The sequence below is a fragment of the Helianthus annuus genome, chromosome 1, assembly GCF_002127325.2.
Source record: "Helianthus annuus cultivar XRQ/B chromosome 1, HanXRQr2.0-SUNRISE, whole genome shotgun sequence".
Taxonomy (NCBI): domain Eukaryota; kingdom Viridiplantae; phylum Streptophyta; class Magnoliopsida; order Asterales; family Asteraceae; genus Helianthus; species Helianthus annuus.
This window is the reverse complement of record NC_035433.2, coordinates 132,358,040-132,379,663: the sequence shown is the minus strand read 5'-3', so window position 1 is coordinate 132,379,663 and position 21,624 is coordinate 132,358,040. Positions and strand designations below refer to the sequence as shown.

The 21,624-nt window shown below is 36.7% G+C and overlaps 2 long non-coding RNA genes across 6 annotated transcripts; one reads left to right on the top strand and one right to left on the bottom strand.

The window, feature by feature from the left end:
• Window positions 1-6,568: 6,568 nt before the first annotated feature.
• LOC118480195 lies at window positions 6,569-8,091 on the top strand. Its single transcript, XR_004861818.1, has 2 exons — window positions 6,569-6,888; window positions 7,806-8,091. It is a non-coding gene; the product is annotated as an uncharacterized LOC118480195 (long non-coding RNA).
• Window positions 8,092-9,236: 1,145 nt separating this feature from the next.
• Window positions 9,237-12,341, bottom strand: LOC118480191. 5 transcript variants are annotated; one of them, XR_004861814.1, is made up of 5 exons: window positions 11,952-12,341; window positions 11,184-11,416; window positions 10,671-11,085; window positions 9,728-9,894; window positions 9,237-9,647 (listed from the first exon to the last, which is right to left on the bottom strand). It is a non-coding gene; the product is annotated as an uncharacterized LOC118480191 (long non-coding RNA). The 5 variants fall into 5 exon arrangements; XR_004861815.1 differs by having other exon boundaries at window positions 10,671-11,419; XR_004861813.1 differs by having other exon boundaries at window positions 10,671-11,416.
• Between the last annotated feature and the right edge of the window lie 9,283 nt (window positions 12,342-21,624).

Sequence of the window (21,624 nt, the reverse complement as noted above, 5' to 3'; positions counted from 1 at the left end):
AGAACCACTCTTTTCCTCTATCTCTACTTCCCTTTAAATTGGCCGGTTTTGACCTAGTATTGGGTATGGACTGGTTATCTCACAACCAGGCCCAAATCGTCTGCAACAGAAAGCAGATAGTGATAAAGACTCCGGCTGGTGAATCGCTTACCATTCGGGGAGATACCCAGTACGGATTGCCTGAGCAAGTGACTATGCTCAAGGCTTCAAAATGTCTAAAGAAAGGTTGTGTCATTTACATGGCACAGGTGATTATTGAAGAGTCTAAACCGAAGATAGAAGACATTCCCGTCATTTCGGAGTATCCAGAAGTTTTCCCTGAAGATCTACCTGGGTTGCCACCAGATAGGCAAGTGGAATTCAGGATCGATATCATCCCTGGAGCGGCACCTATTGCTAGAGCACCTTACAGGCTAGCACCAACCGAGATGAAGGAGTTAAGGACCCAGCTGGATGAACTACTGGCTAAAGGTTTCATCAAACCTAGTTCGTCTCCCTGGGGAGCACCTGTCCTGTTTGTTAAGAAGAAGGACGGATCGATGCGTCTGTGCATCGATTATCGCGAACTTAATAAGGTCACGATAAAGAATAGATATCCCTTGCCGAGGATCGACGATTTGTTCGATCAGTTACAAGGGGCAAGTTATTTTTCGAAGATTGACTTGAGGTCAGGCTACCATTAACTGAAAGTCAGAGATGAAGACGTACATAAAACCGCATTTAGGACTCGCTACGGTCACTACGAGTTCCTAGTGATGCCTTTTGGGCTCACAAATGCACCGGCTGCGTTCATGGATCTCATGAATCGCGTCCGCAAGCCGTACTTGGACAAATTTGTCATCGTTTTCATCGAAGACATTCTTATATACTCGAAGAACCGAGCTGACCATGAGAAACACCTTCGCTGTATTCTCAAGCTGCTACATCATGAGAAACTCTATGCCAAATTCTCCAAGTGCGAATTCTGGCTACGAGCAGTCCAATTTTTAGGACACGTTGTCAGCGAGCGTGGTATCCAGGTGGATCCTGCTAAAGTAGAGGCTGTCATGAATTGGCAGAGCCAAAGACGCCTACTGAGATTCGTAGTTTCCTGGGGTTAGCAGGATACTACAGGCGATTCATTGAAAATTTTTCAAGGATTGCTGCGCCCTTAACTTCCTTGACCAAGAAGAAGGAAAAGTTTGTTTGGGGCCCTAAGCAACAAGAGTCCTTTGATATTTTAAAGCAAAAGCTGAGCAACGCCCCTGTGTTGACACTACCGGAAGGTACCGAGGAGTTCGTAGTTTACTGCGACGCATCACACACTGGCATGGGATGTGTGCTCATGCAGAAAGGCAAAGTCATTGCCTATGCTTCAAGACAGTTAAAGGTGCACGAGAAGAATTACACCACCCATGACTTGGAGCTGGGTGCCGTTGTGTTCGCACTAAAACTGTGGAGGCATTACCTGTATGGTATCAAGTTTGTGATCTACTCTGATCATAAGAGCCTTCAACATCTGTTTAATCAGAAGGAGTTAAACATGAGGCAACGCCGTTGGATGGAAAATTTAAATGATTATGATTGTGAAATTAGATATCATCCCGGTAAGGCGAATGTAGTCGCTGATGCCCTGAGTAGAAAGGAAAGGGTGAAACCCATCCGAATCAATGCCAAGAGCATTGAAGTGAAGAATAATTTGATTGAAAGGATATTAGCTGCACAGCGAGAGGCTGTGTTGGAAGCTAATTATCCTAAAGAAAAGTTAGGAGTAACTGAGGAGCAGTTAACTCTTAGCAAGGACGGAATTTTACGTTTGAATGGACGAATATGGGTTCCGATTTATGGAGGACTACGAGATGTTATCCTCCAGGAAGCCCATAGTTCCAAGTATTCTGTTCACCCGGGAGCTGATAAGATGTATCAGGATCTAAAGGCAAATTATTGGTGGATAGGCTTGAAAAAGTATGTAGCCGCTTATGTAGCTAAATGCTTAACTTGTGCGCAAGTCAAGGCTGAGCATCAAAAGCCATCTGGCTTGCTACAACAGCCTGAACTTCCTGAATGGAAGTGGGAATGTGTAACTATGGATTTTATTACCAAGTTACCCAAGACGAGGAAAGGAAATGACACAATATGGGTTATCATTGATAGGCTGACTAAATCAGCGCATTTCTTACCCATCAAGGAGACTTATAGCTCCGATATGTTAGCCCAGTTATACGTTGATAAGATTGTAGCCTTGCATGGCATACCTGTGTCTCTTATCTCCGACAGAGATACTAGGTACACGTCACATTTCTGGAAGAGCTTCCAGCAATCTTTGGGCACACGTTTGAATTTTAGTACGGCTTACCATCCTCAGACAGACGGTCAGAGTGAGCGTACTATTCAAACGTTGGAAGACATGCTGCGTGCATGTGCTATCGATTTGGGTGGTAGTTGGGATAAGAACCTACCACTAATCGAATTCTCCTACAACAATAGCTACCATACCAGCATTAAGGCTGCGCCTTTCGAGGCATTATACGGTAGAAAGTGTCGATCGCCTGTTTGTTGGGCGGAAGTTGGAGATGTCCAGTTATCAGGACCAGAGATAGTCTTCGAGACGACGGACAAGATTGTCCAGATTCGAGACCGTCTCAAAGCTGCCCGAGATAGGCAGAAGAGTTACACGGATCCAAAGCGTAAAGATTTTCACTTCGAAGTAGGTGAAAAGGTGCTACTTAAAGTATCACCCTGGAAGGGGGTGATGCGTTTCGGTAAGAAAGGCAAACTAAGCCCGAGATACATAGGCCCTTTCGAGGTTATTGAACGGGTCGGGTCAGTTGCCTATAAGCTAAACTTACCGGAGGAGCTCAATGGAATTCACAATGTGTTCCACATCTGTAATCTAAAGAAGTGTTTCGCTGATGAGTCATTGGTGATCCCACACACAGATGTGCATATAGATGAGAGCTTAAAATTTGTGGAAAAACCTTTGTCGATTGAAGATCGATAGGTAAAGAAGCTTCGAAGGAAGCATGTACCTATAGTAAAGGTCAAGTGGGATGCCCGTAGAGGTCCCGAATTCACGTGGGAAGTTGAAGCCACGATGAAAGAGAAATACCCTTATTTGTTTGAGTAAATCTCGGGTCGAGATTTATTTTAAGGGGGTGAGGATGTAACACCTCGAAATTTTGTGTCCAATAATGTGTTAACACGTGTCATGAGTTTACACGTGGCATTAAATATTAAATAAAGGACTAAAGTTGACAAACCTTGAAAGTATGTAAATTCGAGAGTTATAAATGTCAACAAAGGGTAAATATACTGTATAGTAACCCTAAACGATGCTCGTACCTTCAAACGAATAAATCATGGATCGTACGGAAGCGAAACGCAGAAGAAAGTGAGAGATTACGAGCTACAGGGGTTAACTGTGTCAACATGTTTAATTATACCTCTGAGTGACCCTTTGGCGAACCCGAGGCTTTGTAACAGTAAAATACGCTCACTAGAATGTACTATATAAATTTCGCGAAGTTCCGTTTTAAAACGAGAAAGTTATGATCAAATTCGTACGAGAAGGATTAAAAACATCAACAATGAAAGTTAAGGCTTTCCGGATAGTAATTAAATTAACCGGGGACTTAACAGTGCGGGTAAATGGCACGAGGCCCTTAATTGTAATTAACTGAGGGCCAAATCGCAAAGTTACCCCTTCAAACCCGAAAGGTCAGGTTATTAATTACAAAGATTCGGTTAATCATTACAAAAGATTTAAAAATCTTTGAAAACAGGCCTCAGGCGGCCCGCCTGAGTGAAACACATAAGTTAACGCGGGCCGCGAGCCTCCTGTAAATACGTTTCCTGACATGAAGATCCAGGCGGCCTGCGTACAGGTTGTCTGATCTCTCATGCGGGCCGCGTGACAGACACAGATACAGAAAACATGGGCAGATGCACTAATTGAGCTTGTGAATGATCATAGAGGCAATTAATGAAGCATGGGCGTCCTCTACATGACCCCTAGCATTCAGGGCCACCTGCTGATCATCCATGCTCCATTGTAGGTTGATGTGTAATGATCTAGAGGCCATTCTTTCACTATAAAAGGCATACATTGTGCATAAGTGAAAACACACCTCAAAACTTACCTTCTGATCATTTCTGGAGCTCCAAAGCTTTCCTCTATCATTCTAAGTCGTGCACTAAGCTTCTGTAAGTTGGCTAACCCTTTGTGGTTTCATTTTTCAATAGTTTTAGCCTAAAAGTCAATCCGTCGTAATTAACGATTGACTTTGCGATAAATCACGAATGGTCCAGTGGTTTGTCGAATCAAAGATAGTTATATGATGGTAATCATGTGGGCATTAAACCCCTAAAAGGGCACCCTCTGATTCCCATTCTAACTAGATCAAATGTCGAGTCAAACGTGCTTAGAAAAAGTCAACAAAAATGTCATTTTGCGATTTCTTGCATAATCTGTAATGTAGATGATATGTAACCTGTTTGAGCACTCATAAAACATGATAATAAGTATATAAACTAGTCTAAGCTTGTTTGATCCGACCATTTGTTGTTTTGACCCGGTTCGGAGCCGAAAGTCGCAAAAGTTTGACTTTTGCATTGACTTCAGTTCTGACCCGTTAAAGTTTGATTTAGATATGCCTTAGGACTCTCTTAGGACCAGGTTACATGATGGTATAACCCTCTGTGACCGGTTCGTTGTTTGTCCGAGTCTTTTACACATTTCCGTTAAATGCTTAAAAGTTGACCGTAACGCCATTTTTAATTTAAAACGAGAATTTCGGACACGTGAAAGGATCATGACCTTGGTTACTGATTTCTAAGCATGTCCCTAAAATTTCACGTCAATCCGAGGTCCAGAATATGAGTTATGCTGATTAGCGCAAATTGCGAAACTTTAGTAATAAAATAGCGCAATTAGCATAACGCCTATCTAAACCCGGATTTCGACACCAAACCTTTTGCTCACTGTTGTAAAATAATATTTTGGGATTTTTTAAAGATTTTTAATTAATTTTAACCTGCTCATAACCTGTGGTTATGGCAACGGTTCGGAAAATACCGAATATACCCTTTTCGGCCATAACTTGAGTTCTACAAGGTCTTTTGACCCGATTCCAATTGCTACTGATTTTAAATAATAAATAAAGTATTTTAGACTTTATAAACTGTTCGGGAAACTCAGATTCCCTGTAGAACTCTAAAACCTCTTTTATAATCTTTAAAAAGACAAAAATACCCCTACGGGGCATAATATGAACTTAAACTCGTTATGGGCATTATGGAAGGTATCCTACTGATACCACAACCTCTTTAAGGCATATTGACTAAGGAAATCAGTGTAGGACTCCTACGGTTACCCGTTGCGCCTTTTGCGCGCACGGTTCGGCTTATGTAACTAGTTTACATAAGTTAGCCGAAACGGGTCAAACCATATCGTTTGGACCTCAAAATCCAGAGTATGATTATTATACCCCATGTAAAACAAGTCTTCAAACTTGTTGGGTCAAAATCACACTCCATTCACGGTTTTCGCCTTTCACGCGAATAAACCGAAACTATACTTTGAAACCAACCGGTCTAAGCTACGGCAAATATAAAGACCCGTTAGGATTCTAATAGGTTATTTTAAAACCTTCGTTCCAGAATAGGAGACCAGTAAAAGCTATCTGTGATTTACTCAATTAAGGATTATACTTGCAAAGGTAAATACTTTTAACTTATTTTCCGTTATACGGGCTTGGGTTACGGTATCTAAAATACCGCTTGGTCGGGCAATTGACCCCAACTCATTAGTAGTTGGGTATTATCAATGTGACCCGTTTAAAAACTGTTTTGTTGGCTTAAAGCCTTTGGGAGCTTAATGACCATGTCCCGGATATCCTTGGCAGCGTTTACGAATGGCCACGACCTTGACATCCCGGTGTAGGCGTACACCCGGCATTATGTCTATAACTATAAAAGTGTAGCCGTTGGTTACCCGCCACGGTGTTATATGCTATGTGGTGTGTCTATTAAACTTTAACCCGACACGACTCGGGCGACCAAACGCATAGTAACATGTAATTCTTTACAAGATTTGATTATAAATTATCCCAAGTTATAAAGAGTTTGTGCCTTGAGCATTTAAACCAATTTTATCAAACATTTTACAAAAGTGTCAGTTGAATGTATTTACCAGTGTAAACTGACGTATTTTCCCCAAAAAGACTAAATGCAGGTACTAGGCGTAATTGGCTGGGATTTCTCCTTAGCATCATTAGAAGTCTCGCAAGCTTAAGATGCCTGAAGTCTGTTGAACAATATTTTTGATATTATTATTTGATCCTCTGTGGATTATTATTTCAACAATGGTGATACATTGATATTACACTTAATGTTGAAATATATTATCTTATTGCTTCCGCTGTGCATTCATATAATTGTGTGGTTTGACTATATTGTTGCCAACTACATCACGGTAATCCCCCACCGGGCCCACCAGTGATACACGTGGAAATCGGGGTGTGACAACCATGTAGGAGGCGAGATCAAGTTTACACCCTATTTTGACAATCGATTAAATTACACCCCCTCGTTTCCAAAATGAATCAATGTTGGACTCTCCACCTTTAACGTTGTTCAATGTCAACGTTTATCATTAACAATCAAAGGGCAAGAATCTCATCATTTTTACTTAACCCAATCAATAACCAACCCCTCCTTTTCTTAAACCATTTGGTTTTACGCTCTACCATTCACACACCAACGACAAACCTCAAACCCACTTCTCTGATGACCGGAGCTCCATCAAATCGTCTTCTCCATCAAAACAAAAAGGATGCCGATCAGAATAATGATAATGAATCTAATAAGAGGGAGTACATGTATATGTCTACTTCAAACATTATGATTAAGGTTATGGATTATTACGGTTAACTCATTTTCATATAATTGTGGATAAATGTGATGATTTTGGATCTAGTATTAGCTTGGTATACTGATTTTGGGTGATTATCGTATCAACAGTATCAGGGTTTACTATAGGTTAAGAACTTTAGCAGTCACTGTTGATTAGTTGATTGATGTTGTTATTGACGATGATACTAGGGTTGACAATTTCTACACCATAACATGACACGAACACACATGAAGTTAACATGTTTTGTGTTTAACCTTGACAGGTTTCATGTCTATAACAGGTCGACACATTAAGACATGTTTAATTTCATGTCTTAACATGTTAAATACATGTTAACCTGTTAAGACCCGTTAATGGCACGTTTATAATTTTAAATAAACAAAATATGTGGGACTCTTAATTTTAAATAAAAAAATATCTAGAAGTAAAGTTTATATATTTAATAACAGGTCGTGTTCATGTCTTAACAGGTCTAACAGGTCAATTCGTGTAACTTGTTTATTATCAGGTTCGTGCTTGTGTTTGGAAAAACTGACACAATAAGATACCGTATCGTGTTCGTGTTTACTTGTTTTGGGTTCATGTCTTATCATGTTCATGTCTTAACAGGTTGGGTTAACACAATATGCCAACCTTAGATGATACATGGTTTAATGAAATGTGATCACAATTAAGAATTTTGATTGTCACTTAGATTGATATATGGGTTAATGAAATGTGATTAACTTTCGACCCTGCAATTAATTGATTTTGTGTATAGGGGGCACAGTCAAATGTGTGTGTTTTTTATACAATGCTTAATGAAATGTGTTAACAGTTTAGTTAGATTGTCACTTTTGATGCAGGGCATTAATGGTCACAATAAACATCCATTTTGTGTATAATAGACTAACATTGTCATGGTTTTTTGCAGTTGAAGTGTGGGTGAACTTTACCCTCACAGTTGTGATGATCCATGTGGTGGTCATGGTCTACGGTAGCCCAATCCTCAACCTGCGGTATCCACTTAGGCATCAAAGGATTGACTAGTCACCACCAAGAACATAGCATTATATTACATAGGATAACTAAACTATAAGTATTAGGGAGTTTTTGATGATCTTGATGTTAAAAAGTAACTAATTTTTACTAAGAGCATGGGTTGACTGTGTAATTCAAACACTTAGAATGTGTTGAATATTTAATTAGTTGCTCTGGTTCATTGTGTAATTCAAATGAGATTATGGATGACTTGATTATGCTTAAACAAAATGCCCATCTATAGGCCAAACAGAATATTCATTGGCCATTTTACTTGAAAGGTCAAACAGATATGTTCCTTATTTCCCATCTGGCTTGGCAAGCTCAAACAGATCATGCTCCTGTGGTGATTCAAGGGTTGAACTTGCCACTTGACTTGGCAAGGTGAAACAGATCATGTTCCTTATGTTAGTCAAAGTTTGCATTTCTGAACAGGGTTAGTGACACAAGTTTAGTGTTAGGAGACAGCGTTCGACTACAAAAGTAAAGTGTTTGTGAACAATGTTTGTGTTTGTGCATTACAAGAAATGTTTGTGCATAATAGAATATTTAAATTGGTCATTAGGATATTGTTCCTTATGTGAATCAAGGTATAGGGTGTGAATCAAGGTATGGGGTGTGAATCAAGTCTTGAATTTGCCATTTGACTTTGCAGGGTCAACCTTAAATGGTCATTTGACTTTGGAAGGTCAAACAATTTAGGCGTGATCATTAACCTAATGCTAGGACTAAAAAAGTCAGTTGTTAGAAACTACAGGGTGTAAAACGAAAGGGTATAAATGTCATTTCACATAACAGCTAATATAAATATGATGTCATCAGACAGCAGGGTCCAAGATTGACGCATTTTGAAAACGGGGGGGGGGGGGGGGGTGTAAATCTGATCGATTTCAAAATAGGGTGTAAACTTGATCCCGTTTGCTAATCACAGAGTGTAAAACTCGAGTTTACTCTATTTATTTATTTATTTATTTTTAATAACTAGTGGGGAACCCGCGCGTTGCGGCGGAGTCAATAATTTACACCGTTGTGCATGTTTCTGTTGTTTTATCAATCGTATTCGATCAAAACCTTGGCGAATGAACAAGATGATAAAATAGTCTAAGGATTAACACCCATTATAAACCATAATTAGGAAAGTGAAGGTGCAGACAAATATAATAATAGTTAGCTTACATAATTCATGTTCGGCTCCAGTCTTCAGTTGGTGCTTTTGTTTTTTGCAAGTTATAGATGTGGATAGTGGATAAGAATGAAAATTTCATGTATACTTAACAGTTTGTATGCATATTTACATTGACTATTATAAAGTATTACAATAATATAATCATTTAAAACACCAATCAAATTAATACTTGCATATTTCATTAGATACAAAACAACCCTTCAATGTAATCACTCTTTATAATAAATACAAAGCATTTCAACCTCCTATGATATAACTCTAAAGTCATGTATTCAAGCGGGTTAATTTAGACTGTAGTAAAGCTAGAACATGGCAAACACATAATATACAAAAAATAAGCAAAACGTGTAACAGATGCAAATATTGTAGACCAGAATCAACCAATTCGACACATACGTCTTCAAGATATGACCCACCAGCATGTGTGGCAGCCTCGCGAGATTTCCAATCAGCCTTTAATATATTTTTTTAGCACAAATGACCTAACCAAAGGAATACCAGCATCATCTACAGTTCTAGCAACAAGACCTAAACATGTCCCTCCAGCCACTGCAAGATTGCAGACATCATCCTTTTTATCATGATCTTCGTCTTACTTATATAAAGTTTCAAGCAACACAGAAACCAACCATGATAAAGCCGTTTCAATGAAAAGAGAATGAGGATCTGAATCACTGGTTTCACCAGGTTTAGAACCCTTATGATCAATCTCTTCAGAACTCCAGAATACAATTGCTTGCAGAGCAACGCCCTTTTCATCTCCTTTGGCCGCATTTATAGTAAGACCAAACAGAGTCTGCATGTAAGTCTTTATAACATCATATTAAGTTGACACAGATGAAAAAAACATTCAAAACCAACGTTCATAATGTGGTTCCTCTGAAGCTCGATTCCAAAATTGGTTTGTGCAAAATTAAGAGCATCATATCAAAGCATTATTTTAGTTTAAAATATGTATTTCCAAACATGTATGCTTGGCTCTATAATATGATGTTTTGGACAAAATGTCCTATTTGAGTGGTAAACAATGATAATGGTAAGTAAATTTTGCCTTCCTTTGATTCCGTCAAGCTGTTAGAAATGATTTATCTAACTACTAATCTCAATAGTGTTCGTGGTTATGGAAAGAATTTTAAAGAGCTGGGCTGGTCAAATTGGGGTTTTGATTTCCTCGATTGATGCCATTAGAGAGTAAAGATTAGCACTTAATATTGAATTTTTAAAAACCAGTTCAAACCGGCAGCTTGTACCGGTTGAACCGTCCGGTAGAACAGGTTATACCGCCCGTTACACCCGGTTAAACCGCCCAATACACCCGGTTAAACCGTTTAAGAGCCCAATCCGGTACGGTATAAAAACCGTATTTTAAAACATTGATTAAATACGAATGTTATTGAATGAGAAGAATTCTATAAACGTGGAAACAAAATATGTTATTATGAATAATTTAAAACATTGATTAAATACGAATGTTATTGAATGAGAAGAATTCTATAAACGTGGAAACAAAATATGTTATTATGAATAATACTAAACCTGTCAAAGATTGTAATCATGTTATCAAAGTCATACCTGGTAACCTTGCCAAGATAACCATTCTTTTTTTACCAGCAATAAAGAGCTTCCTTAAACAACTGAGCATACAAAGTACCAGCCCAGCAAAGTGTTGGCTGTATATAAGCACAAGGGATCTGCGTCATACAAGACCACCAAAATAGCACCCTAGTAAATCACGTAAAAACAGAATACCTTGAATCATAACAAACTTTTACACACACCATTTACCAAGGCAGACTTAAAAATACATAAATCAACAGAGGGGTATTCGTATACCCATCCCTGAGAGAACCATCCATTATTTGTTTGAGTGCACCCGTAGAGAATTAATGAAACAGTTGTAGCGGCACTTAGTCGACCAGATTGCATCCAGTCTTCTTGTCTCGATAGTCCACCAAAGATAACCTCGCGCCCACTGAAATCCTCATGCCTTGATTCCAACCGCTCAATTAGCCCCACGGAAATTTGGATGATACAAAACCTGACCCATATAATATGTATGTGGACATTTTGGACCAGACTACTTACTTTGGAAGGCGTTGATCATATTCCACATGCTCGGTAGATGACGACTCTCTCCACTTCGAAGCTGAAAGTAATACTTTGAATAAAAATTTTTCTCGAAGTCTCCATGTGATTTGAAACAAAGCATCATCTAGGAGAGCTAAGGGGTTGGCGGCGGTCAAGTAGTCAACGTTGGCCACAGCTCGGTAACACCGAACACTTGCTAAGCTTAGCAAGATATCTTATTTATAAAGAATCTGCTATAAAGTACAGAGTGTTAGCATGACTGTTGTATGCGGTCATTAGCTCTAAAGTGTTATGTATGCATCTAAAATTTGGATCTAAGCATAAGTAAAATCGGAATATGAATTGTTGTGTGAATAACTATTATACATTTTTCCTCTGTTTCTTCATCAGCATCCTCTTTCACAGGAACAGGGACAACTTTAACAGGCAACGGATCTGCGGTCTTAAAACTTCAGGGTGCAACTCCAAAAAACTATTATCGGTTTAATAGTGCATCCAAACACCCCCCCCCCCCCCTAAAATTGCGTGTTATCTTTACACTAACACAACACAGCCTGCATCTTTAATTGACATAAATTACCAAATCAATTAACATATCCCATTAATAATTTCAATAAAACTCAAAACAAGTACTTGAAAATTAAGATTCTACTGGTTGCTTCACAGATACCACCATTAGGGTTTTCTTCCGATATCAATTTAAGATTATAGTAAAATATACAATGGAAAGACGAGCAATCGATCAAGAATTAGTGAAAATCTTACATCTTTTTCTATTAGAGGAACCCTGTCACTTCCAAGAGATAATCGATCGGCTGGTCCAAGTGCTGGAGAGGGAGAATTGATCGGATTTATGGGATTGAAATCGTAGGGTTTTGGTGGCTTTTGGTGTGATATCAGTTTCATCCATCAAACCTTAATGATGTTATCAGTAATTGATTTCAGTTTCGTGGGAAGAATTGATTTCAAAGTTGAATGTATTAGTAATTGCACTGACGTTTGCTTCTCCCCTATTCGACTGGTTGAATTCTTTGCAGCGGAGACATTGAATTGAGGGCAAAACTGGGAGAAAGGGTCGTGCTTTTAGGGAGGAACTAATGACCATTTGTCTGCCGTCTGAAAATTTTAAAGGAAATTACCATTTTGTACATTGGAGATGTATTATATAGTTATATAGATATTTCATATTTTTTTGTCTGCTTATTATGTTATGCTAACATTAATACAATTTTGTGGTGCACGATGTTGACCACGCATATGATGTAACTCATGAAAGTTTAATCGCAGATTTATGTGTTGCCCGATATTGACCAGTGGCCACACACATCCACGGCCCATGGGCTTATTGTTTATAGTTTACACTTTACACTTTCGAATTAATATATCTTTTTCTTTATTATTTTAGTCAGTCGAATTAATATACCTTCTTTTTATTATTTTAGTCAGTTATATACCTTTTTCTTTGTTTCTTAATCTACCTTCAACATTAGTGAGTTATAAACTTTTTTATTTATTTATTTATCCATAAACTAGCACGTGTCTTTAATTTTAGATTAGGTATAATAATGGATGGTTTATACGGTCGTTTATGAGAATCCTTGTGACGTTTCGAGTCCGGGCGAGTAAAAAATATCAGGCCTCTCCCTACGAAAATTCAAGTTTCAACTTTCAATTATCAAACATTAATACCTAAAATAAAAAATATTAAAAGTAAATAAAATAACTCATTTAGGGTAAGATTATATATCTATACAAAATATATTAGATGTTTGTCAATTTAAACAAAGTACATGACAATATTAAATCATATATTAAAAGTAACAAAAGGGACAGAACAAACAATTTTGAATGCATGAGAAATTAGAAACCAAAGAAAAGTTGGTCTTCTTCCTTAAATGCACTGTCATATAAAACTTAAACCCAGAATCTTCATCTTAAAATGTAAGCCAGTAGCCAACAAATCTACCTTGGTCTTTTGTCACTTTCCACAAAAAAAAAATTAAACATATATTAATATTTTATACATAAAATTTATTTCAAAAAATTAAAAATTCCAAGGCCTCCCGAAAGTTTGAGCCTTGAGCCATCGCCCGCTTCGCCCCAAAACCGGGCTTGATTGTTTATAAAAGTTTTTGTCTGTTATATATTATACAAAACTATTATTCTTAAGAAACCTATATAATTTTATAAAATATTTTCTCTAACCTTTTAAAAAATCAAATATACAGAAACCCATATAATTTTCATAAAATATTTTCTCTAAACTTTTAAAAACTCAAATATACAATATATGTTTTACTATTTGTGTTATAGCATAGTCGAACAAATGATCTAAAATGAGTTAAAACTATGAAGAATTGTTAAAAAATATACAAGAACACAAAATTCGATACAAGTCTGATGACTCCACTAGTGGAAGTCATCATCATCCTCCACCTCAGCAACATGTCAAGCATCCACTTTCATCATCCTCCTTCTCCCCTATCTAAGGGTGTGGTTATCTCTCCTTTGTGGCCATCGTGGGAATCTAAATGGGCTTCACAACCATCAGTGAAGGGGCCGTGTTCCACTAGTGGCCACGAATGCCACCTCAGCCCACGAAGACCCTTCACCACTCTATTTCACGCAGTCTAAATCATTAAAGAGAATAACACGAAGATAGAAGATTTCTTTTATCCTTCATCACATCCTTTAAGCTTTGGTTAATTTCTATGGACTATTTTATGTTTTCGTTAACACCGTCATGATTTTTAGGCCAAGCGCATATATATAGGAATGGGATCAAATACAAACACTTAAGTTTGTAAGAACCGTAAGAACCAACAAATAATTGACAAGTGTCTATCAATAAAAAAATTAGTTTAAGGGTAATTTAGACCTTTTGACCATATTTATTTAAAACTAATTAAAAATAATTACAAAAAATATAATCAGCACAACACTATATAATTAGCATAACATGCTTAATCGTTCTTCATTATCAGCACATCATCCTCAATCGTTCTCCATTATCAACATAAACGACATCAGCACAACAACCTCAATTGTTCTCCATTATCAGCACACCAGATGTGCTGATTATATCTACTTTTGGTGTTTGGTTGTATTACTTTGTAATTAACACATAATCAGCACGTTATCAGCACAATTATAAAACACCTTTTGTTAACTTTTTTAAAAATCACTTTTATAAATACAAAAAAGTATAGCAATATGGTACTCATATTAAAGATAAAAAAATACTTGATTTTATGATATATTTTTTTTTAAAAAAATAATGAAGTATATAAAAGTTATTTTAGTTTAAAAACCTTGGTGGAATTTGTATTTAATGGAAAATGGTCAAATGACTAGCAATTTTACAAAATTACCCCTAATTTTTTAGTAGTAATTTTTAATTATAAGGGTTTTTTTATAATCAATATCAACCCTTGATTTAAATTATCAATGGTTCAGATCTGTTCTTACGGTTCTTATAATTAGCAATGTTTGTACAGGATCTCAACCCCATATATATATACACACACTTGGATGACGTGGGGGTTAAAAAACGATGTAGTGTGATTCTTATACTAGTTATATGGGTTATTCATGCATGTTCTAACTTATGTTTGTATGTGGATTAGTTCATATACGATTAAGTAACTAGTTAAGTAATTATAGCTTCCTAGCATAACTAGACAATAAGGTTTTGAACAAGTTTTTTTTTTCATGCAACAAAGTGAATCCAAATAAGTTTCTCCATAGTTCACAGTGCTTGTGGTAAGACTACAAACTTGTAAAAATTAGGTTATTATTGTTATTGTTAGATATTATTGTTTAAAACATTTACAACAATTAATACAAGACTTAAGAATAAATCGTTTATATTTGTCTCGCACATCTAAACACAACTGATTCAAACACACAAAACCAATCATGAACTGCTCAACAATTGAAGAAATCATAAACGCAACTTATTTTAACGAACTAGAAGATCAAGAACAATGAACTAGATTGTAAACCCTAGTTGTGTGAGAGGACGAACGAAAAATGAAGAATGAGTGTTAGTTCTAAATAGCTTCTGGCGACTCGCTTACATACTCTAGCAACTCCACCGCTTCACCAACTCTGGTCCTTGTATTTCTGATATAACTCTCATATCCACGTACCACACGATTAAAAACAAAACAAAAACACTAAGCAACTAACATAATTTGCAACATATCAACAAAATTAAATCACAATATAAAGTTGAAATAGTTTAATTCTTTAACACATTGTTATTGATTGCAAAAGAATATGAATTAACATTCCAATAGCTAAAGTTTTTAATATTGACATAATCATACTCAATTTTGACTTCACAATAAATTCTAGTCAATTATGTGCTTCATCTAATATTCTTCCCGTCAAGGTAAAGATGCTGTCTTCTGGTTATCTCTAAATTTTTACTTGCTTTAATACAATTCGAAGTTTATATTAGTTTAATCAGTTTATAAGTCCTGACAAGTTGGTCTAGTGGTTAGTCATTTGGTTTCTCTCCTTAAGGTCTCAAGTTCAACTCCCACTAGCATCACTTTGAAGGACATTGGTGGTGGCAATGAAGTTTAAAATTAGGCCTATCCGGAGGTTGCCAGTTCGAAACCGAGCCGAACCGGGTTTTACCGCAGGCCCCTGGGCCTTCGGGCGGCGGGTTTTCTCCGGAACTGGTGGCTTAGTGACTCGGGTATGCATCCAACTCTGACCGTTATGGAGGATGAGATGCATTTGCTCGATTGAGGGCATCCCAGAATGCTTATCCAGTGATTTAGTCTTAATTTAATACCCAATATATGTGTATATATTAATCTTCAATTATAAAGTAACACTTCATAGAGTGCCCCACAAAATTAAAAATCTAAAACTTCAATATGAATACCATCATTTCGGAAAATAACAATCTTCAAATAAAATTTTAATCCTCAATCTGTTATATAATATACCTAGGTTTACAATTTACTGATATTTTTATGAAAAAAAATAACTTTACATTTATTGAATAGGAAACATAATCTCTAAAGTTATAGCATTATCATACTAACTAACTAACTAACCAATCTCTCTAAGTTAAAATAGATTTTATTATTTCACAAAATTAACTTGTAGATGTTCTACTATGACCTATTTCAAAACACACGTTAAATCATAGGAAGAAATGATAAAAAAAAAAATATTTTTAATTATATACAATTAATGGAATGTGTATGGATCAAGAGGGAATGTCACCAATTAACTCTACATGCCGTTGGTAGGCTGAGCCAACGGGATAGAGCTCCTCAATTATAGCGTTACCGATTAGACTTAATCTTCATCCTCACCCCAAACTGGCCAAAGTAGAATTCTATGACAGGACCCGATGGGCTATGGCTTGGACCAAAACGAGACTGAATTTTATTAAGAACATGTTTAAATATTATGCAAAAAGTTGCGAGAATCATGTAAACACTTGTAGATGGTGCTAATATGAAATAATAAGACACGAAAAAAAAGTCAATGAGATGGTGGTGGAGTGGTAAGGGAGAGACTTGGTGTTCTAATCTAAGGGACCCGACCCAGGTTCGATTCCTACCTTTCCCATTATTTTCTACGACACCTGGTGATGATGGGAGACTACGCGAGTAGACGGAGATTGATTGTTTGATCCTTGAACTGAGCGGGTTTTACTTCACCGCACTGTCGTGTCTTCGGACAAGTGTTCACGGGCTTTGGCTCTAGGTAAGGGTTTTCTCTGGTTCGAAGGCCAGTGTATTCCAATATTAAAAATTTCACCAATAATCTATTTGAAAGATTTGTTAACCGTTAAAAAAATAGGAAAAAAAGTAGATTATGTAGTTTATTATATTCAAAACAATACGTGCAAATATTTTAGATGGATCTTGTAATTTTCCACTTAAATATACTTATATGTTTAAAGGCTGTCTCTCCTTAATCGAAATTTGTCATAAGGAATATATCATATAATTATAACCAAGTTTCTTTAGTGTTTTCCTAAAGTCACCTAATATTTTCTTTTTTGAGTTAATTACGTTTTTTTTTTTCTTGTGATTTGTCAAAAATTACTATTTCAGTCAACTAGTTTAAAAATTGTCAAAACAGTATAAGTGGTTTCACTTTCGTAACTATTACAGTTTATCCTCACTAACGTCATCCGGTTATTCTGTTAGTTTACTTGAAATAACCATAATATTAAAACTACGAAATAATACATAAAGAGTTAATTACGCTTTTCGTCCATGCGGTTTCTTGAAAATAACTATTACAGTTTATTAGTTTAAAAATTGTCAAAATAGTACCAATACCTTCACAACTTCCACCTTCAACTCACCAACAATGGCGGTTAACAACTTCATATATCTACTATCCTTTACTCTATTCTCCACTCTCTCTGTTTCCTGAAATCCAGCCGGAATATCACCTCCCCCGGCTCCACACCCTCTCCACTTCATCCATCTTCAACATCTCCCACCACAACACACATACACCTGAACAATGGCCACCTCCACCACCCATTATGCCTACCATCGTCATCAAGCTACCACCCACCTCAACCCCCACACCCCATGGTCATTCTCTTCAAACAAATCATCGGTCAACTCCTTTTCTACCGATGAATTCTACCAATTCCGACAACTACACAGGGCACCGCCCATACTTCATCTCCACCTTTCAAGTTTTTCGAGTAGGCCTCATGTATTCCTACTAACATCGAGTGTGATGAGGAAAATTACGTGGCCGACGATTCGATTGTGATGGGGAAAGTTAGGTGGTCGACGATTTCGATTATGGTGTAACCAGATGACGGAGACTGATCTGACGTCGGTGGAGGTGACAGAGGGGATCCAGTTGATGGTGATACGACGGAGGGGGGTGGTGAAACTGAGTGTGACACCTCGGAAATTTATGGCGAATAATATGGCAACACGTGTCCGATAACTCTCAAATATTCCCTATAAGTTGGACGAGAGGGGCCAATTTCATAAAAAATGTGGAAGGATGACAGTTGAGGGGTCAAAGGTGGAAAAATGCCAAAGATTTGGCTTTTGATGGTCCCTTACGATCCGTAAGGATGTTTAAAATAGTGGGTGCGCCAGAGGTCTCTTACGGACCGCAAGGCATATGCCTTACGGTCCGTAAGGCCGACGCTGGTAATTTGTTTTGTGCTGGTAGCTGCTGCAGCTGTTCTCTGCCACCTTTGATCGATTTGTACCACCTTCTACCCTCCCTAAGACATGTGTCCTGCCACTAATCACCTCCATAACACCTCAGTAAACACTTGTCTTGATTTGGGAGCTTGAATCCAACTATAAATAGGTGATCAAGTTCACCATTTTAACTTGCACCTTTTATTTCTCTCTCTATCAATTGAAGCAACTTCTGGATTAAGAGGCTTCCTTCTCTGAAGTTTAAACTTCTTCTTGAACACTTGCAAGTGTTCTTCCTAGTTCCTTTTCATTTATAGGCTAGTTATTAGCCGAAAGTCGAGCAAATTGACTTTTGCTTTGACATTCGGTTTTGACCATTTCGATCAAGCCAAAGTTTAAATCGAACATGGGTACGTGATCACAATAATGAAGGTGTTAATCCCTTATGATGGCACCTTCCGAAGATCACGTTAAATTAGTGAAATGACGGGTCAAAGTTTTATTAAATAAAAGTGAAAAACACAGATTTTCGTAAATTACGTTAAATGAACTTCTAAGCATTGAAAACTTATTTTTTGACATTATAACAATTTATACAACATATTAGGATATGATAGATCATGTTCAACTCGTCATTTCCTGATTAGAGCTCGGTTCGCAACCAAAAGTCAAACAGTTTGACTTCTGCTTTGATTTTCTGTCTCGTTTGAAATAGTTTAGAGATTAAATTAAGGTTGTTATATGATCATGTTATTGTATGGAATAACCCTTCGAGGTTATACCATTTGATCATATCATTTAATAGGTTTATTGCAAAGTCCATATTATATGCCCAAAAATGCCAATATTGCCCTTGTCGCCTAAAAAATGGTTTCAAAACCATATAAACTTGTAATCTGATTATAAAACTGATGTTATAATAAAAATGAAGTACATTTTAGCATTATAGACTTATCATAGACCCATACGACCACCCGGTGCCGCATATGCGCGTAAGGTTAACTTATATAGCATAATATATATAAGTTAGCCGAATCGGGTCAAAGCCTTTCTAAATCAGTTCTAATCAGAATGTGTGGTTGTTTGACCCATATTATACGATTCCTCGTACTCGGAAGGGTATAAACCACATTCTATCTGGTCTCCGCTTAATCTAGCGAACCGTACGTATTTATTAAAAGTTAACCGGTCAAAGTCAAATGACTTGCATAAGACCCGTTAACATTCTAACGGATCATAGTTCCATCCATACCAGACTACGAGCCTCCAGTAAATGGCGCCTACATTAGTTATTTTGATTAACGACCATGTTTAGCGCCTTTGATTTGTAAATACTAGCACATGTATATACTCTTAGGGGCTGTTTGGTAGCCTCTGAATGGTCATTAAGAGGCTACCTCTTAATGGAACCATTAAGAATTTTACTAGTGAGAAGGTAGAAGATTCTGACATGTGATGATTTATCATTCAGATGTTACCTCTTAACCATTCAGACTTGAGGTTACCTCTTATTCATTCAGAGGTTTTAAACCATTAAGAGGTAGCATCTGAATGGTCATTAAGAGGCTACCAAACAGCCCCTTAGCCTATTTTCCCTATACGGGCTTGGGATACGACACTAGCCGCTTGCTCGGGTATTAAATCAATGACGAATGATGTCCCAAATTTAACTAACCCGTTTTAATATGTTTTGCTTGATAACTTAAACATTGGGAGTTAATACGACCGTGTCCTGGATATCCTCGGTTCACTTAATTATAAGTGGCCATGACCTAAGCACGGGGTTTAGGCATACACCTGGCAGACGTTAATGCCATTATATATATATTATTATTGAAAATGTGGCGTGTCGGTTAATCATGTATCTGCTTTCATCTCCGTCGACAAACATGTAAACTGGTAACAAGAAACATTATCTTATTCCAAGTTATATTTTAAAATGATATACCAAATTGTATCCAAATATTTTTGAAAATATTTTCAAAATGTATCGGTTAATTGTATTTACTAGTGAAAACTGACGTATTTTCAAAAGACTAAATGCGGGTTATATAGCAAATACGGAATAGGCTGGAGCTGCTCGATCTAGGCGATTTGGAATTTACAACTCCACGAAAGACCTATTAGTCTTAAGTCTCTTTTCGTTATTTTCGATCCGCCTATGGATCTTTTAGTACAAGTCCGTCTGTATATTTATTTTTTAACTTTCGGACACTATATTGTACTTGTAATAATTTAATTTAAATCCTTTATTCCGCTGTGCTTTGTGAATACTGATATCAATCGTCATGCATAAACCCCAAGTCCCAACCCACCAGGAAATCAAGATGTGACACTGAGTCATTGGAAAAAAGTTGTGGAGTCAAAGCAGGTGATGTTCTGGCAGGATCCGAAGAAACGGGGAAAATGAAATGTAAAATGAAGGATACTGGTATTGTTTGGCAATTTTTAAACTAATGGACCATAATGGTTATTTTTAACAAACCGCAAGGAACAAAAACGTAACTAACTACTTACTTATTTTAAACTTAAATTTAATAACAGGGACATTATGGTCATTACAAATAAACTAACAGAATAAGAATAACTAGATGATGTTAGTATGGATGGACTGTAATAGCTACGAAAGTGAAACCATAAGGATTGTTTTTGCAATTTTTAAACTAATGGATTGAAATAGTGATTTTTGACAAATCACATGGATGAAAAACGTAATTAACTCCCTTATTTATTTTAATTTTAGTATTAATAACATGGGCATTGTGGTCATTTCAAATAAACTAACGGAATAGCTAGATGACATTAGTATGGGTGGACTGTAATAGTTACGAAAGTGAAACCATAAGGACTATTTGACAAATTTTAAACTAATTGACTGAAATAGTGTTTTTTTTGACAAACTATGGAAATGAAAAACCTAATTAACTCTATTTTTTTCTGACTATAAAGCCACTCAATTTTTCATGTCTCAGTTGTTGTGAAGTTTTTTTTTGAATGACAAATTTTTATCTCAACTAGACAATAATTCAGAAGAAAATTTAATAAATATGAGAAAAACCCTTTTAGAAATTGAACCCATAACCTAGTGATATCTAGCTTTATTTCACCCTTAAAATACCACTAGTCTATATTGCAATACGCAACTGAAAAGAAAAATGGTCACCAAAAAGTAATAATATCAAGTTTTATAATTGTTCTATTAAAAATGGTCACTAAAAAGTAATAATATCAAGTTTTATAATTGTTCTATTTATATCACTCAATTTAAATAAGCA